The 17,301-nt window shown below is 40.5% G+C and overlaps 1 long non-coding RNA gene across 1 annotated transcript in view; it reads right to left on the reverse strand.

The window, feature by feature from the left end:
• LOC116444339 overlaps positions 1–17,065 on the reverse strand; it is a 399,973-nt gene extending 382,908 nt beyond the window's left edge. Inside the window, exon 1 of the long non-coding RNA XR_004240279.1 lies at positions 16,950–17,065. This is a non-coding gene — a long non-coding RNA (uncharacterized LOC116444339). The remainder of the gene's footprint in view (positions 1–16,949) is intronic.
• Positions 17,066–17,301: the final 236 nt, after the last annotated feature.

A 17,301-nucleotide genomic window follows, 5' to 3' on the forward strand; every position in this document is an offset into this window, starting at 1 on the left:
AGCAAGATGTTTGCTGAAATGCTGGTGCATAAATAAACTGTTGAAGAAGCCACCTGAATAGGAAATTTTTCTCTACAGAATGCTGGAGTGCGATTGGTGGTGTAACCAAATTCACTGGATGAGCATGACATCCCATTACTACGTCTGCCTTAGGGGCCTCACAGCCTGTATCATAAGCAGTGAAAATCCAGCTGCTCCAAATAAGACCAGGCGAAAGCCAGCATGAAGAGCTACCTCGGCATTTTCCCTACAGCTCTGCAGGAAACAGTCTCCCCTACCCTGGGACCCTCTTGAATTTAGGGATCTTACCGTCCTGTATCTGGGCAGCATAGATTTTTTTGAAAGGGTCTTTTTGTTTTGGGAAAAGTTGTTTTTGTGAGAAGGTGTTAATGATGGCAAAGTAGAGGGGAAAGGTCAATATAGAGAAGGAGGAGAAAATAAAAGAGTAAAAGAAAAGGGTCAACAACTATTTCCCAGAGCAGCACGTAGCTTAGCTGATGACACATTCCCTTTCATAAAGACAGTAGGAAAACTCCTATGAATTATGTGCTATGACAGCATGTAACTTTCCTTTCCATACCCCATACAATTACCTTACTTCTTTTGGCACTCCTGAAGACTCACTAGTTTGGGCTTGAAACACTCTTTGGAGCTTGAGAAAGTTCTCATCAAAAGAATTTTCAAAGCCAATACCTTCCAGGTGTCAATTCAAAACCATCTCAACAGAAATTTTCCAGTCAGTTTTAATTCTACTACCTTATGGTGTTGGGAAGACATGATGTAGACATTACTGAAATCAATTATGTAAGATTAAAGAGTCCACTTAGTGCCTATTTTCTTCTTCCCGTAAAGGTTCTTTAACAGAAATCAAGTTACCTCCAACTCATTTTTCTAAACTGGAGAGATGGAGTTCTTTAAATCTCTCACCACCACAACTTTTCTCTAGCGTTTGGCCCATTTTTTTGTGGTTGTTTCCTGCATCTTCTCCAATTTTTTGCCAATTTTCATGGTACATATTTAAGTACCTAAATGAGAACCTAAAAGGAATCTGTTATTAGGGAAATTGAACAAGGTTTATCTTTACGTAATTGTAGTTAGGAAAGAACCTTACATTATGGGTGGCATGACTTAAGCCTTCCAGTATGTACTGCATTGCAGTGCATTTCTCACCCTACAAATACATCCCCCCATGTTTTCCAATGTTTACTCACTGTGTTTTATTAGCTAGCACAGAAGCTCTTGACACTTTTTTAGACACAGCTTTGAATAATGTGAATATTTTACATTTGAGGATCTACTTCCTCCAGATTTTAATGTGTTTGGTTTTTAAGTCATGTTGTATTTTTTTCCAAATGTAGCATATTTTCATACTTGTGTTCAGACTAAATACTGGGTGTCCCCTTTCAAGTATTTATCAGAAACTTTGACAAAGAAAACACTATGCTCTGTTTCTTAAACCAGTGTCTACCTATTCCATGGCCCTCGTTTTCACACCAGGACCGGACATTCTAAAACAAACACTTTTTCTAGTTGTTGGAACTTTCTAGTTGTTTGCAAGTAGCTGGATGAACAGGATTATAATGAAATATTTAAAGAGCCATAAAAGTGCTGATGAATAGCGTCATTTCCCCTGCTGAACTACTACAGGCAAACATAGCTTTGGATGTACAGGTCCCCATGCTGGCTGGGTGCAGCAGATCAGGAGAAGGAACAAGGATGCTTTTCCTACGCTTACCATAACAGAAAAGCTCTCTGGGTCCTCTGGTTGCTACATGTAATGGCAGAAAAATCCGACATTGCTTTACAATGCCTCAGCCTCTCTTAGAAGGAAGCAATTTAACAAGGAGTGATACTACTGTTCCTTTAATAAAACATTTTCTGATATCAAGGGGCAAGACACAATTGAAGAATGAACTGTATTACATAGGGTGTGGCACGTGTACAGTTCTGTAGCCTGATCTCAAGAAATGAACTCTCTTCAGTTTGAGAAAGTAATAAACAATGAACAAGCAGGAATGAGTGGAAGATGGGTTTGTTGACAATATTCCACAGTAAATGGAGTTAGCAACATCTGAAAGTACCCAACAGTGAATCCTGCTGGCTCTGCTCCCCAGACTCCAGGCAGAACAGTAAGAGGAGCTTGTGGAAGTAACCTCATTTCACTTGCTAAAAATATTTGCAAAAATAAGGGTTTGCAAAAATACTGCCTGAAACTTTTCAGTGCTTTAGGTTCCTACTTCTGCTTCTCTACTACAAGCAATATGTTTCCCTTCTTGGTGCTTTGATAAAAGGCTCTAATCCTGGTGGGAGTTTCAAATTTGCTAATGGAATAGAATATTCATACCTGCGGTTCTGTTATTCTAGTTGGCTGCCCTGTCTGTGTTATTCTGTGAATACTGTGTGAGATCTCAGGGACTGGTATAACAGCAGCTTGTCTTTGGAAGCAGCACTAATATTACAAATTTTGATCATTAGTGTGCCAAATGGTTTTTAGGCAATTTTGGATGATCCCTGTGCCAACAGGTAAAAGGAGCACTGCTCAGCAGAACAGGCTTTCAGCAAGAAATACAAGCCTGACTAACAACAGAATGTCTTGGGCTTGGGAGGGGGACAGGGCTCTGCAGGATAGTGTGCAGAAGGCTATCACAGTGCAAGCAGACTTTGTAGAGGTCAGCTGGAAAGGGAGGACACTGCGACATGGACTTGTTCCATAAAACTTCAGGAGCTTAGTTAAAAACACTTAAATGAGAATCAATGCGGATAAAGAGCAAAAAATCATGCACTGAATCACCCTTTAAAATGGCCAGAGAGAAACAGGACACGAAAAGCAGTTCTGATTTCTCTCTGTTAATGGAAGGATGAGCAGAGCAATGCAGAAGTGCTCCCACTGCTAGCTAAAGCACTCCCAGTTAAGTATGCAGCAATGGATGAGATAAGCCACAGCTCACTGCCCAATCCTCCAGGGACACCTCGGTGAGAGATAATGCACTGCTGCAGCCCGGTTACCTCAAGGCATCGACGTCATATTTACCCAGGCACAGAGGACTTAAGCAGCAGGGTCTACATAGCTCAAAAGCATCAGCCTCAGAGCTCAGGGGAAAAATAAAGGATCAAGATATTCGTGGAAAGACTTATATCCTTAGACTAACCTCAGTATATGGTGGAAGTTCAATGTATTTTTCTTTTCCACGACTCAGGAGCTGAGACTCGGGGAAGGATTCCATTAGACAATCCCTTCTCATTTTCTCCACTGCTGCAGTAAATGGTTGTGAAAAAATTAAGCTCAAATGGTAAGTTCCTCTTCAGGGCTTAATTCTGTGGAAGGCCATATCTTCTTACGAAAAGGAAGCCTCTCTGACATCCACAGCCAGAAGTGTTAGCATCTTTTCCCCCTCATTCACAAGATAAAGAGCCCTACAATCTCTAAATGTATTGCAAATGGACTTCACTGTTTACACCTTATCTTCATGCCTGGAGGAGAATGCAGGCCACAGCATCTTGGTGAGATGACCTTTAAAATCATCTTATGCTGCAGTGGAAAGAGACAAGATGCCCCAAGGCAAAGCTGAGAATCCTCTGGCTCAACCTCTAAAAGTTCACCATGGCAGAGGGAATAGAGGGGAAGAGAGAATGCAGAAATACGCAGTTGACAAATCAACTGATCTCCCAGGATGTTTGAGATGGACTTCCCATTACAATATAAAATACAATGGGGGAAATATTTGGAGTGGACCTGGGTTGAGAATATGACTTCCTTCACAGCAGGTGAAGAAACTTCAGACAGAACTGTTTGTTCACCATTTTTCAGAGAGATAAACCAAAGGATTTAAATCCCCCTCAAACAGAAGAGGAACTGTCTCCCAGCTGCCTAGCAAGTGCTATGCACATGAAACCCTGAGGGAAGCTAGAAAGGATCTAAGAGGACTAAGTGTGAAGCAAGGACAATTTCTTGAACTGGGTCAGTCCTGGACTTGAGAGAGTCCCAGCTATACTTCCCTGAAGTCCTTAGGGAAAAAGAAAGCCAATACTTAAAGAGACGACATCTTTGGTGCTTGCATTCAGCCGGCAGCTTTTTGTAATGATGTTTTTGGGCTTTGATCCCTGAATTACTGTGAAGTTTTGCCTTCAGCACCTAAACATATTAAGAGGCCGTTTCTGTGACACAAGGCAGCTCAAGGCTCCGTGAAGGACATCAGGACTTCAGAGTGCTTGGTGCAGAGATCTCTTTTCAAAATAGGACAGAGACTTCTATAAATAGCCCTCAGCAATCAGAAAGCTTCAGCTGTTACATATGTTCTCTATACAAAGTCCTCAGCAAAGGTTTCAATCAGCATAAACCAAGGTTCAATAAAGGTTTGAATCAAAGGCCTAGCCCTATAAACAGTCAATTTAGTGCCATGAAAGATGACATTTATTGAACTCCTATTTCCGTCCAAGCAATCCAATGGTGCTTGAATTTTAATCCATTCCTCAACGGATGATTGGAGCAAGCATAAAATAAAATGTCTGAATAAAACAGAAATATCAGTCATCAAATCTGCTGTCAAGGTTTCTTGCAGCCAGTGCAACCACAGTAAAGCTGAGGGTTATGTCAAAGTACACTGGAAATTTGCTGCAGCCAAGCCATTTGTAAGCAAGGTTCTCTAATAATGCCTCAGGTTTCTTTTTCACCCTGTAGAGGAGAGTTTCAGAGCGTTATTGCAGTAAGGTAGACTTTGTTCCCTTTGTCACTGTAAAGCTCCATTTGTAACAGGCAAGCTTAGAGTCTGAGACCATTTTCTACTGAGAGTTGTCTAGCACTTTCAATTTCCTATCGAGATGTGATCAAACCAACAGGAGTTGCCTATAGCATCTATTTCTACAAGTGACTCTGGGAGGGCTCCAAAAAATATGCAATACATAACAAACATTGCACAAAAAGATCAATGACTGAAATATTTGCAGCTGTGCTGCAGCATTCAACAAGCTCTCAACTAGAGTGCATCTGTACTATCTGTTGTGCAGAAGCATTTGCGCTCCCCATTGCATATGTCCTTTACACTGTACTTTACCCAGCTTCAGAGTCAGTTCATGGGTTATTCATTCTGCCCCACCTAAAGACCTACAAAGCTGTCAGAGTGGAACAGATTTCTAAAGATGTCTCTGCAGGGTCTGTGAAAAATCCTGCTCCAACTGCTGTGACTCTGTAGCTGCTAGGAATTAGCACTTGTGAGTAGGGATCTGTTTGCAAGGGAGGACAGAAGAAGTCAAAAGATAGGGCCAAATATTGCATCTTGCTTTCTCACCCTGAGCCAAAGAAAGAATGTCCTCGGGATGCTCATTGCAGTCTACTGTAATGGTGCATACAAATCAAACTCAAGTAACACATCCCTCTCTCCTGACACCTATTCCAGACCCACTGAGGTTACTAGATAGCATGAGTGCATCTGATGTGCCTAACAGTGCCAGTTAAACCATGCACAGGCATATCCTCAGGGAGGGCTGTCAGAAAAAACTCTTCACTAGGTCATTTTCATGTGCTATTTCAGTGCCCAATGAAGAGTCCTAGAGAGAGCAATGCCTGCACAAAAGACTCTGGACAAAAGGGATGCCATAGGCCTCACTTCCCTTCCCCCAAAACTGGAAGGAAACAGACCCAGCAGCATTTACTGATCTGGACAAGCCCAGTAGAAGTAGCTGCTTGAAAAACATACAAAATAGCACCGACCAACCTTTCTCAGCTGTGCAACAGGGCAAGAAAGTAATGACCTCATTTCAGGAATACTGACAGCAATTTTGCATTTGACATCAGTGACATATTGAATTTAAAAGGCAGCACCAATTGCAGAACCCTTTCATCTATCATTAACAACCTGGAAGTTATTAATCTGTTTAATTTTAAGTGTAGCTTGGTGTCTGAGGACAGGATTTTGATTGTTAATATTTGACAAGCACAGACTTGTCCATTATTATATTTTGGAGTCAAATGGAAGTGCTGAGAATTGATGGGCAACTCTTAAGCCATCTCTCTCATTGCCTAAGGGAGCTCTTTTTAACCCTCCAATCTTAATATGCTATCTCCCAGCCCTTATCCTGGAAGAGCACCCCTGTATTAATCTAGTGCAAGATCAATATTCCAGCATTCATTCTCAGAAATATTCTTGCTTTTTACCTGACCATCCACCCCAGAAAAACCCAAAACCAACCAACTAACCAACCCAAAAAAGAAAACCGTAAAAAACCCACAAAAAAACAACAATGGTCATTTGAATTCTGCTATCAAAAAATACACCTAGGATGAGCACAATACAATTTGCAAGCTCCAGCTGGTATGAAAATTCAGCATTGATATGAACTGAAATTAAAATTCAGTACCACATAGATTTGTATTAATGAAGAATCAATTAACAGGAAAATAGCAAATCAATCTATTGTGAGTGGGTGTTTATGGGATCAGCCTTATATAAACCTCATGGAAAAGGTCACAACAGACCAGCAATGAGTACCCTATAGTCTGTGAGGTTCATTCAGAAATCTGAAGCAGCAAAAAAAAAAACATAGGCAAGGAAAACCTACAAATGAACTTTTGAACTCTCCAAGAAGGCAGTTCTGTCAGGGGAAGAGCAAGTTAGGATTCGATTTTCTGAGAAACAACCAATTTTCATATGGGATTGGAAAAGGTTTCATTTCAAATAAGAGAAACAAAATTGGGTTCTGAAGCTATATTGCAAAAGTGAGAGGTAGAACTAGGACCCAAATATTAAGACAATATTAACAGAAGCCCTCCCTTTTTGAAAAACCATCAAAAGGTGGTACAAATATGATTTTTATCTTCTTTCTTTTTAATGTAATGGCCACCTGACTTCCCAGTTGCTTGAAAGAACCATTACTTCCTGCATTTTTTATCCTTTTATTATTTTACTGCACCACATGGCTGCACACGTAATTAAGGATTTAAATAATGAATAGATATTAGCATTATGTAAATCATCATCATTTTCCATTAATGGGAGCTAGTGGTAACTGCCTGTGAATCACAAGCATTAGAAGTTACACAGACTTATACATTTTTAAATTTGAAACTGTATGCCTATTATAAATTACAATCAAAGCAGCTCTTTTGACTACTCTTAAATTGTTCCCAGCTCAATCTGTTGCACATCTGTTAGCTAAACTTTATGTCCAAGGCCCTTAAAAAATATGGAATATATTAGTATCTTGAATTAGGAGAACATAGAGTGCTCAAACTCTGATTATCCTAACCAAAATTAAAACCTCCAAGTTAACATTATGTATGTCTGTTCAAATTACACTTAGCTAAGGTCAGTTATGAAAAACAATTGCCATCTCACCACTTACTGATCTCATCTGTCTTTTTTAATAAACTCATTACTGAGCTATAATTGGAGCAGTTCACTTAGGCCAGGTCTGGAAAGCATTGCTTTTCTTAATTCTTCTTGCTCTGCCTATTTCCACTGTGGCTTGGGGCTTAATCCACTGACACTCCAAATAATGAATTCAACAAACAGGCATGACAACAAAGTCTGTTCTGAATGGTACACTGCATAGTTTTCTTGTTCTACATAAACACGTTTTAATACCAGCTTCAGTAAAAGATATAAATCAGCAGCAAAGGCTAATGGGACACCCTTGTACATCACCCTGGAGTACTCAGCAATGAGGTTCACTGTGCAGCCATCCATATGCCTGTGGTATTAATGACAAATGTTCTAAAGCTACATTTCTTGTAACATCATTTCTTTTCACAGTTCATGCAAAGAGACCAGAAAATCCAGTGCTAACAGATTGGACTGCTGAGGAAAAGAGGATTTGGAGAATGCAGTCTAGAACTGGAAGCTAGGCCCCCCATCTACTCTGTCTCTTCAGCTTCTCCCAGCACAGCTGTTCTCCTGTTCTGTAGGATAAGACTGGCTGTGGAGAAGTCTGTTGGGAGAAGTTCCATGTTCCAGTTAGACAGGTACAGAGACCCTACAGTGGACACTAATATTACTCTGCTTAGAGCTCCTTCATGTCTTTCAGAAATTTTTGTCCCTGCTACACTTCCTTTAACCATCTTCCCTATAGTCTATTTTCTAAACATCAAAACCCAAGATCTGAATATTTCCAAAAATACACATTTCTGAATATCAGATTATGAAATTAATTTATTGTTAAAAGAAATTATATCAGTCAACAAGTAGACAAGTAGCAAAAGACTTGCCTAACCTGTGTTTTTAGTGACGAATGAGAGGGAAAGTGAATAGTAGCTTGGAGTGGTATGGCAAGGGTAACTTGGCTGTATTGTCCATGATACATAATGCCTGGCAGAAGATTGATACAAAAAGAGAATTGAGATAATATTAGCTGCTTGATAGCATATATGACATATGTCAGTTCCTCAAATCTTGTCTTATCTCAGATCTGCTTTGATTAAGCAGGACAGCATTTTGAAATCAAAGCCATGAGAACTATTAAAGCAGCACAGAGCTGTGTTACTTGCTGAAACGAGCTCCTTGCTCACCAGCCCAGTACAACTGATAGTACTACAGGTTGGCTTTACACCTGTGCCAGATGGACTTGTCTACACGACATTAGAAAAAGAAATAACACCCAGAGAAATTTACAGTTTGAGCTAATGAAAAGCAGACATTAGTTGCTGGGTCTTAATTCAGGCTGCTGCTTCTCCTGACAGAACTCCCATACCTCATGCACAACAAAACACCAAAGGCAAGTTATGCAATCGTGCTCCAAATGTTACACAATGTTGATTGCCAATAATATGCTAATCCTAATTGGGAATATCAAAACAAACATTTGCAAAATGTCATTCAGTGAGCCAGTGTTCCATAAGCCCCTACTGCTAGTTAGGATCTAGAGAGCTAAGCCTTTCCAACTTAGTTTAGTTTGTCCTGCTTAGGTGTAATTGCCGTATTAGAGACTTTCAGCATGAAAGAAAAGCAGACAGAAGTTGATTGATAACTTTAGACTTAAAAAAACCCCCAAACATGGGAATTTACTGGCTTGTTCAAAACATAGGTAAGGCACTTAAATTATTAAAACACAAAAGATATGACTAGAAGGACAATCTATAGTGTAGTCTGTCACATTTCCAGATTCCACACAGAGGCTTATCCCCTTTCTCCCTTCTATAAACCCTTTTGGCTCCATAAGGTCGGTGAGACTTAGCTTTGTGTGTTTAATGTTTCCCTCACCCAGCACATATGTACTCAATATTGAAAGTAGAACATATCTGCTCTGTATTGATCACTCCATAAAGAACACACAAAATAACTTCCACTGGTCCAGAAAAAGACCCTTTAGGGATGGAACACCTCTGCTCCTTTTATTTCAGAAATGGACTGGTTTTTCTCTGAACAGGAATTCTGCCAAAAGAAAACTGCAGTTCTTACTTGTCTTCAAACTTGTGGAATGAGAAAAAAAAGAGGTCTTTGGCTTCCACAAGATGCAATGAACTTAAATATCACTAAATCCATTCCAGAACACAGCTCCTAGGTGGTCTTTGACTGCAAGAGGAGCAAGATCAGTAAGTGACCAGTCCTTTCAATACAGCCCTCTTGGGATCGGCCATTGCCCTTGGCACGGGTGCCAAATGAAAAAGAGAATCAAACCTGTCCAAAACAAATCCAAACTTCAGCTCCAGAGAAAATCTCATTATTAACATGCTCAAACACACACAGGCAGTATGGAAAGCTCCACTTTTCCTGCAAAGAAGAGCTAATGGATCTGCCCTGAAGGTCCCCTGAGGGAAGAGCTGTTATGAGGGCTGGCAATAGTCACAGTCACAGCCACATCACCTCACTCAGAAGGTTACAGTATTTCTGTTTCTGGACCTGGAAAGAACCCAGGGCAGCAGAAATGGAAAAAGGAATGTTAATAAACCTGTCATCAATATGAGATGCATTGCTGACTCCAGGGAGGCCCCCACCAGCAGCAAGGGCAATCCTCCCCAGCATCATACAACTAAGCTGTGACCTTTCCACACATACAAGTAAGGCCTCAAAAACTACAGCACACAGCAGAAAGAGAGCAAAAGAGGTCAAAACTGCCCACTGATGTTAAGAACTCTGAAGTAGCATGGGAGTTGTTAGATGAAAATGCTTGAGCAATCTTGGCAAGCAGACTCAGATACCACTATACAGAGGAAAGAAAGCAAGTTTGGACTGGCATTCAGCTGAGACATTCCCAATATTGCATGGGACTAATAATTTTCTGTATGAATTTTTATTATTCCCTCAGAGTCATGGAAAGAATAAATACGAGGTTTCATTTCACTTTAATGATTTTCAGAATGAGGCTCTGAAGAGAAAGTCAGAAAGCAAAAATTAGTGTTTCGTTATCTCTTGTAGTTTGCTCTGTGATACTGCCTCTAATCCCCAGCCCTGAGTGAGGAGTTCTGTGAGCTAAATCATCAGCTTGGGGATGGAAAGGGCCTGCCCCACATGTAATCTGTTAGGTAGGCAATGGACAGGCAACAAAACCTGAGGGAACAAACTTCCCAGCAAGATTTGGTGGACTGAGCATCATGGGGAATACTTACATCACTTTAAAGTGTTTCATTAAGAGCCCTGGATAAGTAGAGTAGGAAAGACAATGGCATTTAAGTGTATTCAGAACAAGGAAATCATGATATAACTAAACCGGATTTTTCCTTACACTGCCCAAGCACTGCAAAACTACTAAGACCAGCTAAGTCCGGATTGTAACAGAAATATAAAGGTCCTGGTTTAAAATACACCTATCATGACTATTGATGACATCAGAAAATGCTTAGTGATGGATGAATGTTTATCGTTGTATCCCTGGACCGTACACAATCAGGCAAATAATTAGCTTCAGTCCTCTCTGTTGAATGTGTTCGAGTGGTGAGTGAAGAATTCATAGAAATGAACTTAAGTCCCTTAACTGCTGTCAGAAAAACCTCAGCTGGTAGCAGAGACCACCACTCAATGACAAGCACAATCTTTTAGATTTAGGCCAGATCAAACCCGGGGCCTTTGATGATGAACAAGTAGATTTGGTCAAAAACTATTTCATTCCACAAATAATTACTCTGATCATTTTTCCTCTAATACCACCGAGTCCAAAGTCTGAGTCATTCCACAGAGTTCAGGAATCCCTGGGACCATTTTCAGGCTCTGAAAGATCACAGAGATTGAAGGATATGGCAGACTAGGAAGGAGGTGAAATGAGAACACACCTCTCTTCCCATTTCAGTTCCTTTCCCTCCCCTGCCATTCCCTCTGGCAAGGAGAGGAAAACAATGAGTGTGGCACATGTAGCACTCAAGGAAATATCAGTGCACTAATGGCTGCCTTTTCCACAAGCCAGCCACACAGAATTTGAGCTGAAGATGAAATACATCAATGGAGGGTTTATTTTTCTGACCGAGTTGACAGAAACAAATGAGCAGGTCATGTATTCAATCTCTCAGACAACACAGGAATGCTTCATTTGCTATAAAGGTCAAAAACAGTGACCTGGTTAAAGGCTAAGTGTTTTTCTAAAGGTGAAACACTGACAAAAGCAAAACATCATTTATTTTTAATTAACTATCAGAAAGGTATTTGATTCTTCTCTAAGCACACCACAAGCACAGTATTATTCCTGTACCTGCTTATCTCTAGCAAAAAGGTATCACTGCCTAGTGATCTGGAAAGTGTTGTGCAGGAAACAGGTTGAGCAACACTGCAGAGTCACTGCTGATGGAGGAGCCCATCATCACCTTCCCAAGGATCTCAATTCCCTAGGGTGAGCTAGGCACAAGAGTGGCAACAAAAAGTATTCCATGTGCTTAACTAAGAGCTTTTCCAGATTTGCTCCAAGGCCATATCTGTGGCAGCTGTACGTGAGATGGGGCCAAGCGGTTAAGAGGTCTGTTCCCATAATAGGGAGGGGGCTGCCAGGCTCTCACATCCCAGCCGTGTGGATGCTCTAGCTCTAAATACAGAGGCAAGCCCCATAAGCCAGCAATTTGCATTTATCCAAGATGGATCAACTATGACAAGAGACACCAAAAGATTCATATTTAAAATAGCCAGCTGCTCATATCTGCAGGAGCACTTGCAGGATGGGTACATCCCAGACTTAGCCTCTTGTTAGGGCTGGTTCAGAGTTTGGGTCTCCCTAACCCCAAGCCAGTCCATCCTACTGTCTGACATTCAGCATCTGGCTATATTTTGACAGCCCTAAATTTCAGAAACATTTATGCCTCAAAAACTTCACCAAAGTAAATAAACTAATGAAACAAAATAACATTTTTGGCAAATCAATATTTTCTATTTCACTAAAAACACCCCAGACTGCTAAAACTGTGAGACTATCTTCAAATGCCTCTTATATCTCCTTGGGAAAAATATCTTTTAGTATTCTTCTCATGAGGCACTAGACTGTGACTTAGACCTTGAAACTCTGCAGCAGGGCTGAAAAACACAGGTATTTAATATGGATGCATAGGCGTATGCACAAAGCTCTACCTGAAACTCAGACTCAACAAGGTGATGCTCAAAATTACTTTTTATAACTTTAAGCATTAGAAAATAAAAGAGGTAATTCACTGCACTATACTGAATATTGGACACAATGCTGATAAAAATCACAATGGCTTTTAAAAGGGGGCCATTTTCCTTCTGTTCTCGACATTCTTACAAAGAAAATCTTATGTACAGATTTTGATCTACATCCCACCTAATACCAGCTGTAGCTTGCTATTCCTCCTTATTAAGAAAATACTGTTCTGAAAGTTGGCATTCTTACGACAGAATATAATTTTTTTGAGAAGCCCAATGTCTTGAAGTCTCACAAAACCTTCCCATCCATGAGCATGAAGCAGGGGACATTTCATGTCCCACAACGCACAGCAGAACAATCTTATCTGAATAGCTACTCTTTCTGTGACAATTTGCTTGCATTCAGACAAGATTATTTCCCTGATCTTGTCAGGCCACAAATACATGAAATAAGCAGAGGCAACAGCTCACATAATTACTGCAGCCACAACCTGTGATTAAAGGTGTCCCAGACACAACTTTGTCACTGGCTGCATTCAAGTTTAAACATTTTTCCCCTAAACGAACCTTGTATCTTCTTCACTCTCCTCTTTTTTAATTAAAGCTTCTCTTTAAGATAATCTTCAGATGCACCAAGGAGTATTCCCCTCTGGTATTTTATTGTGGAGTAATGAACTACTCTTGGTGGTTTCCCAGATCTCTTGCCAATGTAACCATGGAGACCTTGCCAGCTGCTGCAACATCTTGAGGAATTTTGTCTCTCTCACTAACTTCCCCCATGGCAAAATCGTTACCCAAAATTGGCTGCAGGATTTTTTTCATTTTTGAAACTCTCACTAGCTTACATGCTAATTATGCCAACAGTTGGATATATTGCTCATTATTAAATAGCAGTATTTGCTATTTACGTAATAAGAGCATGCAGAGGAAATGCACAGATGTTATTAGGGAAATGCCTTTATTCTAAAGTGTCCAAGGGATAAGACTCCATGACACCCCATTTTTATAAAATAGTACCTGAAAATAAAAATGCTCAATTAGCTGAAACAAAAAGCTGTCTACATCCACTTTCAGATGACGTTAGAGCACAGCTACTGAATGAGAACAGTATGGACTCTCGAGTCAAAGGATCCAGAAGCATTGCCAGACTTGCATTTAACTGGTGCACCTACAACCATAGAAAAACGTCCAGTTTACCACCACATCTTTCCAGCATTCTTCATGTGGTGAAGGTCAGAAGGAAAATTAAAGCAGGATGGCAAGAGGAAATAAAGGTGAGGAAAGGAGAAAGCACCATGCATTCTCTTAGACCTTAACTGTTGTGCTTTTCCTCTCTCTCTGTTACAGATGTCTCACCGAGAGCCTGATCCCATTACAAGGCAAAGAAAGAGAAGAAACGAAGGGAAAGAGTGAAAGGACCTAGATGAGAAGAAGCTCTTTCTTACTACTCTTCTTGTTCCACAGTAGGGACATGGCCTGCCCAAACCGGCTGGAATCTTTTGCAACAGTTCTATAAACCAACAGGTGAAAGTACAGTGAAAAGCAAAACTTTAAGCATTCCAGCAGAAGCTAGTCCAATCTTTGTCTGGATGATGGACAACAAGTTCTGCTCATTTCTCTGGTGCTGAAGTTACTAGTTGCAGCCAACACCAGGTGCAGAAACCAAATTTGTTTATTTTGCTGCTGTTATATTAGCCCCTTAAGAGGCATTTATTTCTAACTCTTTTCAAGGAAACATGATCATACTTCAAGAACAAGAACTCCTGCAGTCAGCCCACCTCACCTATTTTGTGCTCTTTTTCAATTTTTAATTTGAACAAAGGCTTCAAAAGCATTCTTCCTCTCAAACAGCCCTAAGAAAAAATAAAGCAAAAAAAGTAATATTGACTGATTACGCCTTATTTAACCCTTCACATTTCAAGCACTGCAATGATTTTTTTTTAGCTTTTCCTATTGCACTTATAAATTAAAGGTAGCAACTATTTCTCACAGACATTGAAAAAGAACAGAAAAAGCACCTGCCCCCAAAACTCACATAAAACAGCCTCGGCTACATCTAATAGCACCTGTCCACAGCTTGGCATATTTTCAAATATGATCCAGTGCAACTAACCCCTCTGGTTGGCGGTTTGAGATCCAAGAGAATAAAGAGATGTTCAGATCCACTTAAACCACATAAGAGGCAGCGACAGGAAAGGGACAGCCTGTGGTAAATGGAAAACTTTTCTGGCATTGCTGTGCCCATGGATATTGACAGAAAACAAGGGAAGAGGAGAGTTGCATGGACTATAAGGAAAAGACCTGTCAAGAAGTGTTGATAGCCTGAAGAGCCTGTCAGGATATCTTAGTGTTTAGAAAAGCTGGAGAAAATTCCACTTAAGTGAGGCCAAAACCAACCAGTTTTCCACCAGCATTTCCAGTCTGGTATGTTACAGAATCTGCTGGAATTGCAAAACACTACTGCTAGTTCAAGATGCTCCAGCTTCTACTCCAGCCATATTGTTTCTTGCTAGAATTTCCCCCATTCCCACATGGTTTTAGGTAGATCATAAAGTGCACAGCTTCTGGGGCCTTTATAGCAAAGAAGGGCTTTACCTACACCGTGCTGCCAAGTGAATGGCACTGTCACTTCAGAGCCCAAAACCATAGGTCTGGGTATCTTTTACAGGTAGTGGAACATTTGCTGGAGCCCTAGTTTTACTTTCAGAGTACATGAAGACACCTAGTTACTGCCAGTTTTATGTGATAAGTTTAGAATCCGTTCTAACGCAAGATGGGGAGTGTTCATGCTGTACTAACATGCTGCAGTGATGTAGAGCTGTCCAACTTGAAGCAACCCTTGTTCTACTTCAAAGCTCTCAAGGAAAGCTGAAGTATATTAAGTGCACAGCAGCTTGTTAAGCATGGGCAATCTTTGCTGAAGTAGCTCTTTGCCTGCATTTTATGAAGATGTACATGTCAATCAAAAAGGAAGAAGGGGGACGCCAGGCCTTTTTTTAAAGCTCACAAGGAGAATGTGCTAAATAACAACAGCTCAGAAAGTTCTGCCTCTCTGCCAGCCAAGTCTCTGATCAATTTATTAGTGAAAATCATTGACAATGGTGGTGTGAACAGGCCCCTCATGAAAATTGATAAATGGACTACAGCAGTAGCCTCAAATTTTGAGTTAGTTCCTCCCTCCCTCAAATCCTCCCCCTTCCAGCTTAAGAGCTGTCATAGGGCCTAGTCACAAACAGAAGCCATAAATGATCCTCACCCACCATAAACACTATATAAAATGAAGTTGTTTAATTACTTTGATGAGAATCTCCATGTTTAGGGTAGGAAAAGATTTCATACACATGGCTTTACAAGTGGAAAAGAGCAGGCGAACACCTTTCAATAGTTCAGTCATGTCTTGGATGTGTGTGCATCAGGGCAAGGAGGTCACCCTTCCAGGGAAAAGAAAATGTAGTAACAGAGAAGGGAGGGAGATGTCAAAAATATATGCTGAGAAAGAATCAATAATCTGGAGCAAAGTAGGAGAAATTGAACAAACCCATCTGAGCATATTTTCCTGCTCTAGCCAAGCATCTTTACTGAAGGGAGAAGACAGAGCATGCAGTAGGCATGAGCTCAAGTTTGCCAAGGGGATACAAGGAGAGCCAGAGGCTTACCACAAAGCACCCTTCAAAGGTGATCTTGCAGTTATTGAAGTAGGCATATTGCTTCATATCGTTTTCTTTACTTTTGTCACTATGAACACCATTTACACCAACTTTGTCCCTTTCACATTTCATAAATATATGAAATATATTTATATGTATATATATTTATTTAAATATATATATATTTATATGTATATATACGCACAGTTCCTTTAGACTTTAACTTGGCCTGAACTAAAAGCTCTATGAAGGCAAAAACATTCGTCTGTGTTTGGTGCCCATTCACAGCAGATATTCAAAGGAGAAACAACTTCTGCTGAGAAGTATTAGCCAGGAAACCTCTCTGGCAGGGAGTTGGGTACAAGATAGAAAGCCCCACTAAAAAAAATTGAGGCTCCTTGGAGAGTAAAAAACCCCTGAAAATCATGAATGTGTTTTTAGTGTAAAGGGCAAAAGCCATACTTCCACTGTAAAAGCAAACAAACACACACAAGAAAAAAGCAGACAAAACCAACAATACAACCAAACAACAAAGCAGCAGAAACCCAATGGGTCCTCTAAACACCCTCTGTCTGGGACAGTTAATTTTCTGCCACAATAGCTTATTTTTAGAAGGAGAGCAAAGCAATCCACAATTTTCACAAGTGCTTCACAAGTGAAGATAAACTCTTAATTTTTAACTCACAAGAAGATCGAAAAGTGCTCTGCCATTAAGATTTTTAGTGAAGTTCACTAGCTTTAATTAAGAACATCCTTTCTTCTCCACAGCATCGCCCACCTCCCCCCCTGCCCCCACCTGTCAGCAATGGGAAAAGCCATTCTGCTTTGAGAGCTGGTGTAAATGGACTTCTCACAGTGCTCATCAACAGCCTGCCAGCGCTGCTAATCCCAGCGACTCCAGTGAGCAGAAAGCAAGCCCAAAGCTGACCACTTCTGAAAACCTTGTCTTGTCCAAGTACATACAAAAGTGTTCATTGTAATCAGGATAAGCCAGCACAATTCACATTGCCCTTGTCTCCTAGGAGTGGCCCCTACCAGTCACAAATGTAGTGCAACCTGGGGACTTCTTCTCATCAATTCATATAATACACAGAGTACAGCTGGAGCTCAAATAATTAAACTAGAATTAAGCTAACATGTTAAATCTG

This window comes from Corvus moneduloides, chromosome 5 (genome assembly GCF_009650955.1).
Source record: "Corvus moneduloides isolate bCorMon1 chromosome 5, bCorMon1.pri, whole genome shotgun sequence".
Taxonomy (NCBI): Eukaryota; Metazoa; Chordata; class Aves; order Passeriformes; family Corvidae; genus Corvus; species Corvus moneduloides.